Genomic DNA, 6,362 nt, shown 5'->3' with positions numbered 1-6,362 from the left:
CGCCTAGTGGGTCAATGAATATGAGTAGAAAGAACTGCTCACACTTCTTTTGTTAAAATCATGAAAAACAGAGGATTGAGACCAGTTATTCTTCTCTAGGCAAAGTGTTTGGGCCTGTGTTATTTGTTAGAACATAAATGAGTTGGCATTTATGCTTATGGAATAAGTTGGAAATCTATAATTGTAAATTCATGCTGATTTTAATGAAATCAAAACTCGAAGTGTGAAACCATCCAAATAAATATAATTTTCCCCAAACTGCTTTGATATGAAAAAGACTCTTTGGCATAGCTCCAATTAACTATCTTAGTCACCCACACAGAAGCAAAAAGCCTCCCTCCATCTGATTATAAGTTTCTGCAAATAGCAAAAATGCTCAAAGCATTCCTGGTTCTTCTCTCTGTATGTGCATTTTCCCGACCTGGAGCAAATAGAATGGACTGATTCTGTCATTTGCATAGACAGATCTGATATATGTCTCACTTTTCAAGCTTTACAAGTCCTATCGAATATGGTTTTAGTATTAAAAAGAAATCATATAAAATATATTCATAAACGTGACATTTTTATACTTAGTCCAATATTTTATGGCCAAGGCGTGTATTCATAGTTTAATTATAATAGATTAAATGACACTATTGGTGTGTTCTAGTCTGAAGTTCTTAAGTGTATTTTTTAAGTGTCTTTGTTTTTTAAAATGTCAAGCTTTGGTTTCATAGTCTTCCACCCTTTGCCCACTACTGGTATCCCTGCTTCTGTTAATTGTTCCAAACACCTGCTACAAACTCAGTCCCTGAACAAACAAAAACTACGGGGAACTTGACAGCAAAATAAATATATACAGATATAGGAGTTTTATAGAACCTGCCCTCTTACTAAATGTGTAAACACTCAGACTGAAAAACGAGATTGTCTACAGATGTACCTCCTGGCAAATGAGAGAGAAGTTCCCCACTGAGGCCAGTTTATGGAGGCAGTGAAGGCCCGGGAAACATGTCTGCTTACCCCTTGACATGGTGCTCCAGATGGTTGCGTAGACACAAGACAGACCCAGTCAGCTGGCTCATTTTCTATCATGAAGCAAAAGGAAGTAACTCACCACCATGGGCCAGAGCAGGATATTTCTCCATCCATGTGTAACAGAACAGACAGGTAGTTTTGAAGGTACCCACCCCTCATTATGTGAATGAAGGATCTTTTCCAGCACCAGGCATATATCGAGTGTCTCACAGCAAGATTAGAGCTTCACTAAAAGTAAGAGCATGGTCTTTGCCCAGGAGGTGATAAATTTCCTGTGCTAGCAGCAGTGAAGACTTGGGAAGTGAATAAAGAAATGTCTCTGTGCATCTCTTAGGGATGTCATATATGGGCACATTCAATATAACTCACATGAAAAAGTAATGTCTGATGGTGCTTGGGAAAGAGAGACAAAGAATGGTAGGGCTTTCAGCAGCAATTCAGGGAGGAAGCTGCCATCGATGTTTTTATCACTGAATATACGCAGAGATTGTCTCCATGCTCCCAGGCCCCTCCTCCAAACGATGGTAGACAGGAGCTGGAAGTGAGAGTCTGTAATTCCTTCTAACCAGAGGACCTAATTTTGAAAACAAACAACACTGAAGGCAAGAGATACAGGCTGGGCAATTACTTCTTATTTAGATATATTTTTAAAAATTATTATTAGACAGATAAGGAGAATTCTTTTTCAGTTTTTTTAAATCAAGAAATATCTTTGTTTAATTGAAGTATAGTTGATTTACAATATTGTGTTAGTTTCAGATGCACAGCGAAGTGATTCAGTTATTTTTCTTCAGACTGTTTTCCATTATAGGTTATTACAAGATATCGAATCTGGTTCCCTGTGCCATAGAGTAAATCCTTGTTGCTTATCTAGTTTATGTATAGTACTTTGCATCTCTTAATCCCATACTCCTCTTTTGTCCCTCAAATAAGGAGAATTCTTAACATCAATGTTTTTCTTTACTTTCACCTTTTTTTGAAAGCTGAGTGTGACTTGGAGCCCCGCCAGCACGGAGGCACAGAGGCACTTCTTTGTGCGGTATTGTTTCTGTGGGTAAATGCCAAGACTGGCCCTGGGCTAATTGAAATGAGCAGCTGCCTGGGTCACATGAGTAGAAGGCGCAAGTATTAACAGGTGCAAGGGGGACACGGGCTTTTCCTCTGTCAATATTGAAGTAAACAGGTAATGCTGTTCATTTGTCTTCTTAAAATGTAAAACTTCAGACTCAAATTGAAAGCAGCCCTTGGCATCTCCTATGCGTCTGTCAGTGAGTCTAGGGTGCCTCCAGCTTCCTGAATTCAAAACCAGGCTTGTACTCATGTCCAGGAGAAAACAGAAGTTTGGGGGCACTGTCTTCAGGTGTTGATGCTCTGGATGGATTGCAATATCACAGGAACTTGGAGCCGGCATTGAGGGGCTTCCCCGATACAGATTGCATCTTAACGTTGTTTTTCTTCAAGAAGCCTCTTGTCGGGGGAGAAAACCTCTCTCCCATTTCTGATTCCATTCAGGGCCACTATAATCTTGTTCTCGTTTCCTTACTTGGGGCGTAAAAAGCACGAAGGCCGGCCCTGCTAAGTGTTTCATTCCCTCTGTGTCCCTGGTCGTCTCTGTCAAAGAATTTGAGCTGAAACGGTTGCTGGGAGTTAAAAAATTAACATTCTTGCCACAAAAACTTCAGATTGGAAGAAGGAATCTGTGAGTGGGGTTTAATGATCCATCAAAGCAATAGGGTTTAATTTTAGACCAGAAATATTTTTCATTTATGTTTATTAACGTGTGAGATTTTTCAACAGAGGAAAAAAGGGAACTTGGAGCTATAAACCAGAAGCATAAACAGCTGATTTTCTCATCGGGGACAATAGCTATTCTAACTACACTGAGTTGGAGTGTTCCGGGATCCACAAACGTTCATCTCTATCAGAGGTTCTTATTCCAAACAACCTGGAATTCTGCCATTTCCGGAGGGTGGATAAGATAAATGCGGGTTTTTTTTGCACCTCTCCATAGCATATTACCTGAGCATTTTGACAAGTCTGCTGTTTCACGTAATGCCTTGTTCATTTTGTTTTATGTTCTGTAGACAAAATAATACTGAAAGACCTAAACCACATCTGTTTTGTCTTAATATTTGGAGTCACTTTGGTACCCAATGCATGAAATTTTGTATGGCTCACCTAAGACCTCCCACAAATCCCGAGAGATTATTAATAATGTTAATCAGAAATGTCTTCTTGGGACTTCTCTGGTGGTCCAGCAGTTAAGACTGCACGCTCCCAGTGCAGGGGGTCCCGGCTCGATACCTGGTCAGGGAACTAGATCCCTCATGCCACAGCTAAAAATCCCACATGCTGCAGCAGCTAAAAATCCCGCATGTCGCACCTAAGACCTGACACAGCCAAATAAAATAAATAAATATTAAAAAAAAAAAAAAAGAAATGTCTTCCTGTTGAATCTCAGGTGAAGCTCAAGAAGACATGTTACCATAGCTTGGGACCTTGAACTGCCACAGCACCTCCTTCTTGCTGCCACTTTAAAACAAAGCTGTTGAATTGAGCCGGTTGTGTTTTATGAGCTTGTATTTAAAGAAACAAGTCTGATTTTCTGGTTTTCTTTCATTTCGTTTTGCTTTAAAGAGCTGGCATCTGAAAGACAGAGGACTCTAATTTTTGTCTGTTTTACTGGAATCAGGGCTAATCTGGCACTCCACTATAACATTCACTTGTCAAGGAAAATGTGAAAGGTGAGGGTGTGCATGATTCATCGTAGCTTCTGGGTGTGAAAGCAGGGCTGCACACCCTTGATTGGTGGAATCAGCATCGCCAGTGGCCATATCATTTAGACCGAGCAGCTGGGAGGCTCAGCCCCCCCATTTGTCTCTATGGCCCCCCCTGGAAACACGCACATCTGCTTTTCCATGAGCCATACTTTATTTACTGAGCCTTGTTTTATTCCAGGTTAATTTGTTCCTAATTTTTTTTCCTAGCTCATCACCCTCTTCGGCACATTATTGAATAATTTAGCCATGAATTACTGATCTGGAGATTCCGGGATTATGTAAACATTCCTGAATGGTAAATCTCATTGTCCAATTGATGGATTAGTCTGTCAGATCTTTATTAAGCACCTATTCTATGCCAGATATTGTTATTCACCCTGGAGAACTCTTAAGTTGCTCATGGTCTAGAGGAGGATGCAAAACACATTTGCCACCAATTAGAACACAGTGCTGTGAGTGCCAGAGTGAGGGAGGCTGATGAAGCCGTGTCTAACTCAGTCTTCGAGATTAGAGAAGCTTCGCCACAAGTGATATCTTTAGAGCAGGCACTTGGCAGGAGAGTAGGTGTTTGCCAGGCAGAGGATTCAGCCTAGACAGAAAAAGGAGGCCTCATAGAACACGCTTATTTAGGGAAGAGTGAAAAGTTCAGTGTGGCTGGAGCACAGGGCATACAGAAAAGTGGAAGTTGAGTCTGGACTACAGAAAGCCATGTTTGCTATTTGGGGGGGTGGAAACGATGGAATTTTAACTTTTACTTTAACGCGGTGGTGTGTCAACTCAAACTGAGTGCATCCTTAGGTTGTTAACTTCATGTAATGAAGGAGTACTGATAAAATACTCTGAAAGAATAAACTATAAATGATTAAAAAACATGACCTGTGTGTAATACATAGGGTAACCTAGAAGAAAATAAAGTGAAATGCATACATTTGATATGCATATTTGAGATAAAGGTGGTATTCGTTAGAGCATGTTCTTTCCTCCCAGAATTCTCTGGCAAGACTAGCTTTTATATAAAGAGCATGTCTCCCCCCCTCAATATAGCCACTCTTTCAAACAAAACATCTGCAATCAACATTGGCTGGATTCCCACCACTAGGTGCACTTCTAATGTGCTTTTCATTTATCTTTTTATTATGTATTCTAGGGGGCTTTATATAGTAAGGGATGGCATATGAAATACGAAGCTAAATGTTCCCTTATGTATTGTGTGTAGCAGGGATAGGGATGGCTTTCTAAAGAGCCAGAAAATAACCTCCCCATATCAAAGAATACGGAAGCTCTGATTTTTAATCCAGGAAATAGAATTTCAGGGTAATAAAAAGAGTTTTGCACCTTTAATTCTCTAAACAACGACGTTTTTCTTTGGTTTCAGAGATAGTGCTCGACTTGGTAGGATAAACGGGAAATGATAGCCATTCTCAACTTGAACTTTTTCTTTCTTTTGATCTCATGATAGCATATTAGGTAATCAATTGGGAAATTTATCCGTACTACCTAGCTTTGGCCCCTCCTCCCAGGCCTTTTAAGCCAGGCTGTCATATCTCTAAACCCTACCAGATCATTTCATAATGGTAAGTCTAAATTTTTTGTGGGATGCCTTTTGTTTTGGTCTCTGCATTGCCTTAAATAATAACTCTTTGTATGAGTCCCTAGCCTACCTCCCAGTTTTGCCAAACCACCCCTTCTCCTACCAGGGTGGCACTTATAGGCCTCCAAGTGGACACAAAACTGAAAATTTTACCTAAAGAATGATCATCAGTGAACAAGTGGTTTTCACAAGAGTCAGCTGCAGGCTCCGTGTTGAATATATACTACAACTGGCTGACAAAAGAGAGACCTCACAAAACATGCTTGGGAAAGGTAATGATATTTAGCCATTTGGGGGAAATACTAAGAATTCTAAACAATCTTAATATAAATAGAAGACATACCATTTTGCTGGATCAAATTGCAACATGACAGATATGGACACACGTGTTCATTTGTGGCAGAGAAAACCAGATTATACAAACATCATGGGCATCCCCCAGCAACATGAAACCATTAGCTCTGGTGCAAATTGGCCATGAATTAGTGAAGCTGCATTTTTATTAGAAAAAAAGAACTTTGATATTGATATCATACATAAAGCAGCAATATAAGATACAGTGCTCGTTAGCTATGGTTCTTAACACATTTCACACCAGGATGACTACTGTACCCACTTCTGAGCTCCACAACCAAAATTATATGTGAAAGCATCAAAAATGTTCAGAGGAAAGCCACCAAGATTATCCAAGTTTTGGAAAATAAGACCTTTGAGTGAAGATCAAAAGATTGGGGATTATTTTGGATGAGAAACGATTTCAAGATGATCTATGAGTATTTTAAGTTTCTTATTAGAGAACAGTTGATAAGCATTTTTATCTATCACTACTAAAGGCAGAAAAGAAGGGAAAAGGCTGAAAGTGAAACACAAAGGATTTAGGTTTGAAAGGAGAAATGTTGGCAGAAGAGGGCTGTCGACCATTTGAAAGGGTTATTTCGTCTCCATTTAAAACCTGGGTGGGATCTCTGTAA

This window comes from Lipotes vexillifer, unplaced genomic scaffold, assembly GCF_000442215.2.
Source record: "Lipotes vexillifer unplaced genomic scaffold, Lipotes_vexillifer_v1.1 scaffold911, whole genome shotgun sequence".
Classification (NCBI taxonomy): domain Eukaryota; kingdom Metazoa; phylum Chordata; class Mammalia; order Artiodactyla; family Lipotidae; genus Lipotes; species Lipotes vexillifer.
Note: the sequence above shows the minus strand (reverse complement) of the source record.